Source organism: Protobothrops mucrosquamatus, unplaced genomic scaffold (genome assembly GCF_001527695.2).
Source record: "Protobothrops mucrosquamatus isolate PMUCROS unplaced genomic scaffold, P.Mucros_1.0 scaffold5458, whole genome shotgun sequence".
NCBI lineage: Eukaryota > Metazoa > Chordata > Lepidosauria > Squamata > Viperidae > Protobothrops > Protobothrops mucrosquamatus.
This window is the reverse complement of record NW_015391315.1, coordinates 21,634-35,047: the sequence shown is the minus strand read 5'-3', so window position 1 is coordinate 35,047 and position 13,414 is coordinate 21,634. Positions and strand designations below refer to the sequence as shown.

The 13,414-nt window shown below is 43.1% G+C and overlaps 1 long non-coding RNA gene across 1 annotated transcript; it reads right to left on the bottom strand.

Moving 5' to 3' along the window:
- Positions 1–1,692: 1,692 nt before the first annotated feature.
- LOC107299783 lies at positions 1,693–5,896 on the bottom strand. Its single transcript, XR_001549199.1, has 2 exons — positions 5,648–5,896; positions 1,693–3,187 (listed from the first exon to the last, which is right to left on the bottom strand). It is a non-coding gene; the product is annotated as an uncharacterized LOC107299783 (long non-coding RNA).
- Positions 5,897–13,414: the final 7,518 nt, after the last annotated feature.

Sequence of the window (13,414 nt, the reverse complement as noted above, 5' to 3'; positions counted from 1 at the left end):
AGAATAAGATAAAAGAAGAAATGATACTAATAAATGTTTATTGAATATGTTAAGGAAAAAGGCAATGGGGAGACACCCGAAGTGTTAATTATGCATTTAGATTAGAAATATGGAATATAGCATTTGAAATAGTTAAGCTCAACACAGGATTTGGATTTGTGGATTTATTTTGATGAAAGGTTATTGAGGATTGTTATGACTGACTTAGTTGTATTGAAATATGTTAATTTGAATATAATATGCTATTAGAGGGAAAAGAGAGGGGTTTTTTAACGATTTAATCTGAACTTTATGAATATGACTTTGTTTGTGGACAATTGATTGCCCTGCCACCACGTTGTTTCTTAAGCACTTGTTTGTAAAACGAAAAAAAAAAACCAATAAAATTTGTTTAAAAAAAAAAAAAGGCTGAGCGCCAAAGAATTGAGGCCTTTGAACTATGGTGCTGGAGAAGACTCCTGTGAGTCCCCTGGACTGCAAGGTGATCAAACCGGTCAGTCCTAGAGGAGATCAACCCTGACTGCTCTTTAGAAGGCCAGATCCTGAAGTTGAAACTCAAGTACTTTGGCCACCTAATGAGAAGGAAGGACTCACTGGAGAAAAGCCTAATGCTGGGAAAGATTGAGGGCAATAGAAGAAGGGGACGACAGAGAATGAGGTGGCTGGATGGAGTCACTGAAGCAATAGGCGTGAGCTTAAATGGACTCCAGAAGATGGTAGAGGACAGGAAGGCCTGGAGGAACATTGTCCATGGGGTCGCGATGGGTCAAACACGACTTCGCAACTAACAACAACAACGTTTCATCTATGGCTTTGACTTGCTCACCCTCCCAATAAAGACGTAACAGATAATGATACCAGAAAAAAAGGGAAAAACAAGTGTGAAAGATTGTAGAATGTTACAGCAGCTGTTGAAAAATTGGAATTATCAACTTGTTTCCTCCACTTTTAAAGTATACTATACATTTTTTCAACAGATGCGTGCATACAATTCATATACAGTTAAAATCAGTAATTCAGTCTGAATATTGCCTAATGAATTCTGAACTTAGATGAAATGTCTACAAAATACCATATGAGAACTTGAAGCTTATTATACTGAATAGGAAACTGAAATTTTCCACTAGAGTCTTCAAATACAATACAAAATAAGAGAGGAGGAAGCCTAGTGTATGGCAGAGTATCCTTTACAGGATAAATTTAATTAGTATCAAAAGCAGAGTGTAAATATGTTTTTCGGTTTCAATCCCAAATTATTCAGTTTGTATCTAATTATAATGGAGTAGTAGCACCCTAAATTAGCTTAAGTACATGGAAGAAATTACAGCAAGAGAAAATGTGTAAGCAAGCTCATAACCAGAACTGGCAATGCACAATGTAGAAAGAACAATACTTGCCAGATATAGTAATAATAATAATAATAATAATAATAATAATAATAATAATAATAGTAGTAGTAGTAGTAGTAGTAGTAGTAGTAGTAGTAGTAGTAGTAAAGTTGGAAGGGACCTTGGAGGTCATCTAGTCCAACCCCCTGCTCAGGCAGGAAACCCTATACCATTTCGGACAAATGGCTGTCCAGTCTCTTCTTAAAGTTTTGAATGAATGGTGCTTCAGGTTCTTAACGCAGCAACTTTTGGAAGCCACAAGGTAATGAATAAAAAACAAAATAGCAGCCAATCACTTCACATAAAAACTTGATTTAACTTTATTTATCCTTAGAGTCAACAACTGGTTTGTATTGAGTTTTAAAGCAACTAAGTAATGTAATCTTAATGACAAAGGGTCAGAAATCCAGATTTTGTGAAAATGTTAATACTGCATTATTGATTTATAACCTCTTTACTCCAAAAGGAAAAAAAATTCCAAATAAAAACTATACATCTGTAATGTCAGCAGTAACTTTCTCACTGATCAAAAGATAATTTTGGGGGAAGGTAATACTATTCTGCTTTGCACCAATAAAGCTGGTATAAGCTGTTTTTTATATCAGAATTATGTCCTGTGACTGTCAATGAAACCTACCCCATATACATTTTTATTTTATTAAAGTAACAATGTTCAAGTTTGTATAGTTGGAAAGTGAACTTGTTCAGTCTCCATTTATAATTTAGTGTACTTGATAAATCATATTTTTCATAAACTATAAAAGCACATATTCAAAGCAGAAGTTCCATCAACTGAAGCACTAAATACAGAGAAAAACGTAGTTATTTCCAGAAACCCAACCTCATGAAAAAGGCAGGTAAACAGGCAGACGTATAAACCCTTCTGCCTATAATAGATGCAGGAAATGAGTTTGGATACTTGTCAATGTTTCTCTTAACAGGCTAAAATATTGCAGAATATAAACTTGAAGCTAAACAAGGAGGTTTTGAGAACACCAGGTGCTATGGTGCTCAGTAGCATTCATTACTGTCAGGTCAGATGATATACAATTCAAATGTAGCTCTTATATTTTACCTCTTCTATGCAAGATCTGCCACACACATTTGAAAAGCAGCAAGACCACTTCTTTTCAAAACAAATGGCCTCATCCAAGCATATAATCTGTGCTGTGAGTTGTGAAATTGCAACTTGATATACAGTCCTGAACACAACATACTGCAACAATATGAGTGGTGTCTTATAAAATAAATACCTCAAAAGGAGTTGTTCTACTAGCTGAAATGTCAAAATATCTACACTGTTGGAAGGGTCACAATGGGAATAGTCAATTCACATTTTACCATTCCAGTTGAGATATTGCTGTTAAATGGAAGATTTAAAAAGCTGACAAGTATGCATGTGCCAAGGACTGAATTAAAGGACTCTTTGGTGCAATCAGTTCAAATTCAATGAAGTGGAAAGAAAATATGTACCAATTTTTAAAAATTGCCTCTAAGACCTGGACAGCAGCCCTATCTTGCTTCACAATACAAATCTAAAACAGCTGTTCTCAGTAAGCCAAAATTTAAGTCAGACATTGCCTGAAAGTTTTGCACAATAATCTGGACCAATGATGGTTCTGTACCCTCATGTTGCTGTGAAACATGACTTGAGCTAAAGGCAAAGGCTGGTTATCTCAAGGACAACTGCTTCAATATTAGCAATCAGTACAGTGTTTTTAAACTGTCTTCCTGTTGGGTCTCTTGCCTTTCTTTAAAATTAGTTTATTCTTAATGTAGCCACGCTTCCTTTTGGCAGTCTAAAAAGAAAAACAAAATAGTGTATTAGTATTTATAATGCTCTAGTGACAATACTCATGTTTTTGCATTGCTCTAGAATACTTAATTATTATGTTTCAGTCATGGCTAGAAGGGTAGGAAGTACCATATACAGGTACTTTGGAATGTGATCTTTCCAGTTTTGGCATGTAGCACGTTCCCCAAATTTAAGAGTGTAATCCTATGCATGTTTTCCTTTAGTCATTGTTGATCTTTTCAATGAAACCTAAATCTCATTATATGGCAGTGTTTGCTGTAAATAAATGTAGCCTAAAACCTACGTTTTCACACTTACCGTGTTTCCCCAAAAATAAGACCCGGTCTTATATTTTTTTTGCCTCCAAAAGAGGCACCAGGTCTTACTTTTCGGTGGATGCTCACGGCATGAGGCTTGTTGTGCTCAGGGCTTTTTTTCAGCCGGAACGCGGCGGAACCGCGTTCCGGCACCTTTTTCCGGGCCGGCCGCACCGGGCGCAACATCTGGGGGGGCGCGCTCGCACTCGCAGCTCTCTGCCCCTGCCTGGCTCACAACCGCGGCCATAGGGAGGCTCGGTCGGCGCGCCCCTGGCCCGTTTCCATCCGCTGGGACGGGCTCGAAGAAGCGGCAGAGAATCCAGAGGCTCTCACGCCGGCGCCCTCAAAGCCAAACGCGCGCATTCCTGTTCTCTAAAGGGGCGGTCCTAGGGTTTGATGAGGGCGTGGCCAGGTTTGGGTGGGGGCGTGGCCAGGGGAGGGAGGTGAGTTCCACCACCTTTTCTCTGAGAAAAAAAGCCCTGGTTGTGCTGCTCACGCCGCTGTCACTGCTTGCAGGCTGAGCGGCTTGTTGCGAGCGACGGCAGTGGCACGATCAGCGTGACGAGCCTCACGCTGCAATTGGCAGCAATGGTGAGTGGTGCAATGAGCCTCACGGCATGAGTGGCGGCAACAGCACGATGCGCTATATGGCATGTGCCGCAAGCAGCCACAGAAGAATTCAGGCAGCGGTGTAACAGGTATCGGGGCATGGGAGGTCTGGCTGCAGCGGTCCTAAGGTGCGGGGCACATGGGGCAGCTCCACCCCCCCAAGCTTGATTTTTAGGCGTGCGCCTTGCCCCAAAACTAGGACTTATTTTTGGGGTAGGGCTTATATTAGGCCCAATCCCCCCCCCCAAAATCAAGCTAGGGCTTATTTTCGGGGTAGGGCTTACTTTCGGGGAAACACGGTATTTATAGCAAACACTGCCATTTAATTTCAATGCCAGTTATTTAGTATATTATCCGGCAGCAAGGAAAAATATTTCTTGATGCTTGTTTACTTTCTGCTAATGCCACAGTAACTTTCAGCAATCAACACATAAAGTACTATTTCAAAAACTACAGATATAACCGTCTAATTTCTCTAAAAGAGTTATCATGGTTGTTATTTAAAAATAATGCTCTGAGGTTTATATTTTAATTACTATGGACAAAAAGAGTTATATTGTGCTCCAGATATTTCCAAAATGATAATGTTATGATGTTCATTTTTTCCACTGCAATTTCCCACATAATTATTTAAAGCTGATATTTATCTCAATGTGATTATATTTGAATACATATATTGAAAAATATTGATTTGATTTGGAATTATCTTCTGTTCATTTACTTTCCATTTTGTTAATTGATAAAAATAAACTATTAACACTTCTATTTCTGAAAGCATTCTTAATTTACAGCATTTTTGCACAACTGCCTAACACTTTTGCACAGTACCATATGTGCAACTCTAGTTTCTTAGTTGAACAGTACAATACATTTAAAACATGCAAAACTCAGAATCGTCCCTAGAAATGTTTACAGTAGACTATTTTTCTATAAGAAATCAGGTAAAACTTTTCTGTTTGAAGAGGATTTTATTTCTATTCCTGAACACTTGATTGTTCAATAGACTGGAACAGCAAACAATAATGGTAAAGAAAATGTTGCGTGAGAGGTTGGCCGGAGCACACATGTGCACACACAAGAGTGCCTGTTGGCCCACTGCTTGTACAAGTTGAGCTGTGCTCACACATGCTCCAGCCAGTCACTCGCATGGCCCAATTCCGAATAGGCCACGGCCTGGTAGTGGGCCGTGACCTAGGGGTTGGGGACCCCTGGTCTAAGCATCATTTTTCAGAAAGATATTTTCACATTTACTGAGTGAATCAACATAATTACTGGAACACTATTAATGTGTTCTAGATAGTAAATTTTGTTATACTTAGCTGGGATTTTGGGGACATAGCCTGCCTATGAGGACAAATGATAAATAGAATCTCCACATGCTGTATTAATCAAAATGCTAACCATTATTATCATCCATTAGGTCTGTTATTTGAAACAAAGTATGTGTTTATGTAGCTAGTAGAAAGACCTAATTGTATAGCTGGTAAAACTAGCATAGCATTAAAAATTTCCTTTGAAATATTTCACTAGGAACCCACCTTTTTTGACAAATACTTCTGTTTTGGTAAAATGTTGGTTAGTCTAGGCTTATGATCCAGTGTTTCTCTGTTGTCTAGTCTTTTCACTTTATATATTCTAACAAGCCAGTGCTCTGAAGTGAAGGCTTCTTCCAAATGTTTAAACGTAATGTCTTTGTTGCCAATTTCAGCATTGCGGGTTCGATCAAATCCTGGGGGAGTCCGAAAATCTAGCTACAAAATTAATGCTATTCATTAGTTTGCAGGTATATTCAGTTCTAGAAATGGAAATATAAATGTATATATATTACATTGAAAACATAGACAATATATTTTAAAATGTTATTTATATACATAGTTTTTTATATAATTTGGAACAAATCATAATTAAAGAGGCCTTACGTTTACTCCATAATGTCAGAACCCATTCTTATAGGGGGGGGGAAGAATCTATTTCATTTCTTTCTATTTCCTACTGAGGGGGAGGGGGGAAGGCTCTGCGTGCTGTTTCTCTGCTTTGCTACAATGTATCCTTGCCGCTATTCCTGCATACTTGCTCTTTGAACTGTCTCTCCCTTGATGTTACCTTGGGGTGAGAAAGGAATGTGCCTCCGGCCATCTGGCTTATCTCTCTCTGCGGAAGGGAAGGTGCAAAGACCTAACAACACCATCGCAAGCCTGGGAACAGACTCTGTTATCAGCTCCTTTCCCACAGCGGACTTAACACCTGAGGATTGGCCCATTCAAACTGACTGGATTAACTATTGGGGTGGGGCTTGCTTGGGACTCTTTTAACCTATTGATCTGAGCGGGAAACCCTCAGATCCTGCCTATTATGCCTGCTATCAGCTTCTCCTAATAAAAGTTCCTTTTGGAAGAAACTGCTCCAAGAGTCCTGCTTTCTTAGGATGAGGTTTTGAAGTGGGCCCTGACATTAGGTAGGATCTGCAGTAATAGTCAGCCCGGAAGGAAGACCCTAAGCAAACGATGTCGGATATCGGAACGGAAAAGGAAGAACCTGCCATGGGAGGGGAGATCTCCCACGTAGCAGACCCCAGCAAATACAGTTCTCAATCCTTGAGCTCGTCGGACAAGGTAGTGGTCGCGGAACGCCGCCACAAGCCCAGGTGGTTGATGGATGTCGGGAAGGAGGACTGGGAGAAGAAATCCAGGAAAGTGACGCTCAGACGCGGCAGTCACCAACTGGGTTGGAAAGTCGAGATGGAGAGGTCGCTTCACCTTAGCAAAGATGAAGACGACAGACCACCCCGTTCCAGCCAATTCCTGGAGCAAGCCATCGACATGTTGAGAGTCGCCTTCGATTCCATGAGGGAGGAGAAAACCGACCCATGCCAGGGAATTGCCAACCTGGGCTCGACCGAAGGAACGGATGAAGGGGGGGGCGAGCCAGCAGTCCCAGGCCCTTCCACCAGCACCGCAGAAACAGCAGCCGTCGCTACTGCCGCCACCCCCCCTGACGAGCCGCACCAGCCGATGGAGATGGCCACCGACACAGACGGAAGAAGGGACATCGGTCCATCCAAAAGTTCCCGCCGCTGGGAGTAAAATATTGCAGGGAGCCACACCGCCTGGGATTTTTCCTGACCCAGGTGTTGAATTACATGGAGGAATATGGACGTGACATACCAAGTGACCGCAGCTGGATCCGGATTGTGCAAGCAGCCCTGGATGGCACCACAGCGGACTGGGTGGTGGATCTCCATGACGCTGATGCCCCAGAACTGCAGAACTTGCAAACAGGGTGAACTAGAAATTCAGGTTAATGAGGGCAGATATGATATTGTTGCCATTACAGAAACATGGTGGGATGAAACCCACAAATGGAACACACAGCTAGAGGGATTTAAATTATTTAAAAGAAACAGACCAAATAAAAGAGGAGGCAGAGTTGCTCTCTATATAAGAAATAACTACATCTCTACAGAAATAGAGCACAACAATGATGAAAACTGTCTTGAATGCATTTGGGTCAATATAAAAGGGGGGGAAAATGACATTGCCATAGGTGGATACTACAGGCCACACAACCAAACAGAGGAAATAGATGAACTTTTTGCTAGTCAGCTAACTAAGGTATGTAGGAAGCACGTCACAATAGTAATGGGGGACTTTAACTACCCTGACATCAACTGGGAGACAAACTCTGCACCAAGTGGAAGATCAAACAGATTCCTTGCAAACCTAGCAGACAACTTTGTCTCCCAAAAAGTAGAGAAGGGAACTAGGGGATTAGCCATTTTGGATCTAATTCTCACTAACAGAGATGAAATGATAGAAGGTGTTGATGCCACAAGAACCTTGGGAGGAAGTGATCATGCAATATTGGAATTCAACATTATGGAAGCACAAGCAATAGAACACAGTCAAACTAGAGTCTTGGACTTCAAGAGAGCTAATTTCAATAAACTTAGAGAGGGCTTGGTAAGGATTCCATGGATGAGCATCCTCAAGGGGAAAACAACTCAAGAAGCTTGGGAAATTTTGAAAAGTGACATAATAATAAAAGTCCAGTCTAGCACAATACCAACAAAGAGGAAAAATAACAGCTCTCAAAAGAAACCAGCATGGCTGCATAAAGAACTCTCTGATAAATTGAAAGATAAAAAGGACAAGTATAGAAAGTGGAAAGAGGGGCACATAACTAAGGCAGAATATCAGCAAATAGCCCGAGCCTGCAAAGATGAAGTGAGGAAAGCTAAGGCTCAAAATGAACTAAGGTTTGCGACCAAAGTCAAAAATAACAAAAAAAGCTTTTCAACATGTAAAAAACAAGAAAAAAGTGAAGGAAATGATTGGTCCATTAGTGGGGGAAAGTGGCAAGAAGGTGACAAGCAAAAGGGAGAAAGCAGAACTATTTAACTCATTTTTTGCATCTGTCTTTACAGAAAGGGAAAAAACAGACCAACCTACCAAAACTAGTGCCATAAAAAACAGAATAGAAACACAAGTTAAGATAGGCAAGAAAATGGTAAGTGAGCACCTGTCCAGCCTACATGAGTTCAAATCACCAGGACCAGATCAAGGAACTGGCAGATGTGATCTCAGAACCATTGAACTATATTTTTCAAAGATCCTGGAGCACTGGGGAACTACCGGAGGACTGGAAAAGAGCTGAAGTAGTTCCCATCTTCAAAAAAGGAAAAAAAATGGACCCAGGAAACTATAGACCTATCAGCCTGACCTCAATACCTGGGAAGATTCTGGAAAAGATAATCAAACAACGAATCAGCAAACACCTAGAGGCAAACAAAGTCATTACTAAAAGCCAACATGGGTTTGTCAAAAACAGATCATGCCAGACAAATCTTATTGCATTCTTTGACCAAGTGAAAAAATTAGTGGATCAGAGGAATGCTATGGATATAATTTACTTGGACTTCAGTAAGGCATTTGATAAAGTAGATCACAACCTACTACTTGATAAGATAGAAAAATGTGGGTTAGACAGCATCACCACCAGATGGATTTGTAGCTGGCTGACCGGCCGTACTCAGCGTGTGGTCCTCAATGGAACTGCATCTACATGGAGGGAAGTGTGTAGTGGGGTGCCCCAGGGCTCTGTTCTGGGCCCAGTGCTCTTCAACATCTTCATCAATGATTTGGATGAGGGGATAGATGGGGAACTCATCAAATTTGCAGACGACACCAAGCTGGCAGGAATAGCCAACACTCCAGAAGACAGGCTTAAGATACAGGAGGATCTGGACAGACTTGAACACTGGGCACTATCTAACAAAATGAAATTCAGTGGTGAAAAAGGTAACGTTCTACATTTAGGCAAGAAAAACCAAATGTACAGGTATAGTATAGGGGGTACTTTGCTCAATAGTAGTAACTGTGAGAGGGACCTTGGAGTCCTAGTGGACAATCACTTAAATATGAGCCAGCAGTGTGCTGCAGCTGCCAAAAAGGCCAACACAGTGCTAGGTTGCATTAACAGAGGGATAGAACCAAGATCACGTGAAGTATTAATACCACTTTACAATGCCTTGGTAAGGCCACACTTGGAATACTGCATCCAGTTTTGGTCACCACGATGTAAAAAAGATGTTGAGACTCTAGAAAGAGTACAGAGAAGAGCAACAAAGATGATTAGGGGAGTGGAGGCTAAAGCATATAAGGAATGGCTGCTGGAATTGGGTATGTCTAGTTTAATGAACAGAAGGACTAGGGGTGACATGATAGCAGTGTTCCGATATCTCAGGGGCTGCCACAAAGAAGAGGGAGTGAAGCTATTTTGGTTTCGCGGACTTCCGTCCTGTTCTTCGTTGCCTACCTTTGATTAGTTCCTCTCTTCGTTGGATCTTGATTCCTCTTTGAAGGACTGTCAATCTTGTTAATTGGTCACCTTGTTGGACGGAGGTCTTCGTCACTTACGAGGTTGTGACCTTCAAAAATTCTTCTCTGACCTGTCGGTAAACAGACTTTACCATATCCGCAGTGGTTCTCAACCTGTGGTTCGGGACCCCATTTGGGGTCGATCAACCATTTCATGGGGGTCGCCAAGCAAGGCTGTCCGCCATTTTTTTTGTCCGCCATTTTTTTTGTACACCATTTTCCCCCCTTTTCCGGCGGGTGCCTTACCTCCCTTGGGCTGGGCCAGCTGGTGGTCGGCCTGCTCTGTCTCTGCCGCTTGCCAGCTACGCCTCGGCCGGCGCAGGGGGCAGAACCACGCATGCGCGGCGCTCCCGGGCAGAGAAAGTCCTTGACTTACGACTAGTTGGGTAGTCCTCGACTTACGACCGGTTTAGTCCTCGACTTACGACCGGTTTAGTCCTTGACTTACGACCGATTGGGGTCACGGCATTAAAAAGGTTGAGAACCACTGGTATAGGGTTTCCTGCCTGAGCAGGGGGTTGGACTAGATGACCTCCAAGGTCCCTTCCAATTTTATTATTATTAACTTCAACCAATTTATGGCGGCCCTCAGATGCAGATTTGAAGACCCCTTGACTGATCGGAAAGCACGGGAACGTATAAAAGCCATCCGGTAAGGCCGGCGACCCGTGGCAGAATACACCCAAGAATTCCAAGCCCTGGCTAGTAAGCTGAACTGGCCAGAAGACATCTTGATTGGACATTTTAAAGATGGCCTAAACCACAGGTCGGCAACCTGTGGCTCCGGAGCCGCATACGGCTCTTTGAGCCTTCCCCTGCGGCTCCCAGCCTCCTCTGCCATTTGCAGAGAGAGAAAGAGACAGAGCTTCTCTCTCTGTGTAAAAAAGAGAGTAGCCTCACCCTGTTCCAATGAGCTGACAAGCTTATTGGGCGGGGCCCCTCCCTTTGCTGCGTCTCTGCAGGAAGCAGGAAGGGCAGGAGAGAGCTAGCTAGCCCAGCTATGGTGACTCAGGAATTCTGAGAGTTGAAGTCCATGAGTCATAAAAGAGCCAAGGTTGCCTACCCCTGAGCTAGCCCAATAAGAATGTGTGTCAGCTTGTTGGAGAACAGCTTGAAGCCAGTTTGCAGAAGATCGGAGAGAGGAAGAGGGGGGGAGAGAGAAAGAGAGAGAGAAAGAGAGAGGGAGAGAAAGAGAGAGAGAGAGAGAGGGAGAGGAGAGAGGGAGAGAGAGAGAGAAAGAGAAACAGAGAGGGGGAGAGGAAAGAGAGGGAAAGAGAGAGAGAGAGAGGGAGAGGAAAGAGAGAGAAAGAGAGAGAGGGAGAAGAAAGATAGAGAAAGAGAGAGAGAGAGAGGAAAGAGAAAAAGAGAAAGAGAAAGAGAAAGAGGGAGAGGAAAGAGAGAGAGCGGGAGAGGAAAGAGAGAGCGAAAGAGAGAGGAGAAAGAGAGAGAGGGAGAGAAAAGAGAGAGAGGGAGAGGAAAGAGAGAGGGAAAGGAAAGAGAAAGAGAGAAAGGGAGAGAGAGGGAGAGAGAGGGAGGGAGAGAGAGAGAGGAAAAAGAGAGAGAGAGACAGAGAGACTCTTTTGACATCTAAAATGAAGATAACACTGCATATATCTTTTACCTTTTATATATATATATACAGGTGAAACTCGAAAAATTAGAATATCGTGCAAAAGTTCATTTATTTCAGTAATGCAACTTAAAAGGTGAACCTAATATATGAGATAGACTCATTACATGCAAAGCAAGATAGTTCAAGCCGTGATGTGTCATAACTGTGATGATTATGGCTTACAGCTCATGAAAACCCCAAATCCACAATCTCAGNTGAGGTGTTATGGAAGACCAGGATGCTTCAATAGCGGCCTTCAGCTCTTCTGCATTGTTCGGTCTCATGTCTCTCATCTTTCTCTTGGCAATGCCCCATAGATTCTCTATGGGGTTCAGGTCAGGCGAGTTTGCTGGCCAATCGAGCACAGTAATCCCACGGTCATTGAACCAGGTTTTGGTGCTTTTGGCAGTGTGTGGCTCTCCATTCTTCCTCCAGACTCTGGGTCCTTGGTTCCCAAATGAGATGCAAAAGTTGCTTTCATTAGAAAAGAGGACTTTGGACCACTAAGCAACAGACCAGTTCTGTTTTTCTTTAGCCCATGCAAAGCACGATAGTTCAAGCTGTGATGTGTCATAAGTAAGATGATTATGGCTTACAGCTCATGAAAACCCCAAATCAGAAGCTTCTGATTTGGGGTTTTCATGAGCTGTAAGCCATAATCATCTTACTTATGACACATCACAGCTTGAACTATCTTGCTTTGCATGTAATGATGCAAATGTCGTATTCCTCTTGTCAAGCCGCTCCTGAACAACAAACAACATCAGAAGCGTCTTACCGGGGGGGACACGGAGACAACCGGACCGTACCAAGAGAAGAAGAGCAACCCCATGTTGGTGGATGCAGTGGGAGAGTGTGGCACCAGGAATAGGGTGGACCTGTCGGAACGAGGGAGAGACCACCCTCTGGGAGATGAGAGCGGAGGATCCGGATGCAATGGTTGGAGAGCCGAGCAGCAGCGAGCCGTACAGCAACAGATTGCCATATGCACGATCGAAGGAGATCACCCCCGAGAACATAGGGGGGGGGGGAGATGACGAACCTTACAGGACACGGACTGAGACGATGGGCGAGGGGGGAGCCGGGGGGGGCGTGGATAATACGGAGCGTGACAGATTGCCTGGGTTGCGGCTGCGAGGAGTGGTGGTGGGGGAGGGACCGAACTGTGGTTTGACTGAGCCAGTTGGAGGGGCTAGGAGAAAATGCAAAGCAGAACATACCCCCCCTTGGTAGACAGGAGCGTGGGCAGGAGCGTAGCGAGAGGAGAGTGGCCGTCACTCATAGGGGAGGTGAAGAGAGTCTGCCCAACTCGGCCGTCACTCACAGGGGAGGTGAAGAGAGTCTACCCAACCCCAGGAGTGGGGGGATTGAGTACAATGGGGCGCGGAATAGGAAAGGGAAGGGACTACACTTTGATGTAAAAAACACACTGGGATCACGGCGCGCCCAGCTGGGACCTGTGACGCGCGCTAGGAGCCGGATGCAGATGATTAGCGGCTACATATAAGTGACTCCCAACCATGGCTCACACACCCTGACGATGTCAAGAGCTCTTGACGAAAGCTTGGTTTAGTAAATAAATTTTAAACGTTTTTATACATTTTATATTTTTTTATACGTTTTATTCTCTTGGTGATCAACTGCTTATTGCTTTTTTGAAATATATATATATATATATATATATATATATATATATATATATATATGTAGGTCTTTGGTCATTCGGGTTCTCTCCCGCGTAAAATTGGAAGTGTCCTGGCGACGTTTCGACGAAGTCACATTCGTCATCTTCAGGCTGGTGTCTTCAGCTTCGTGCT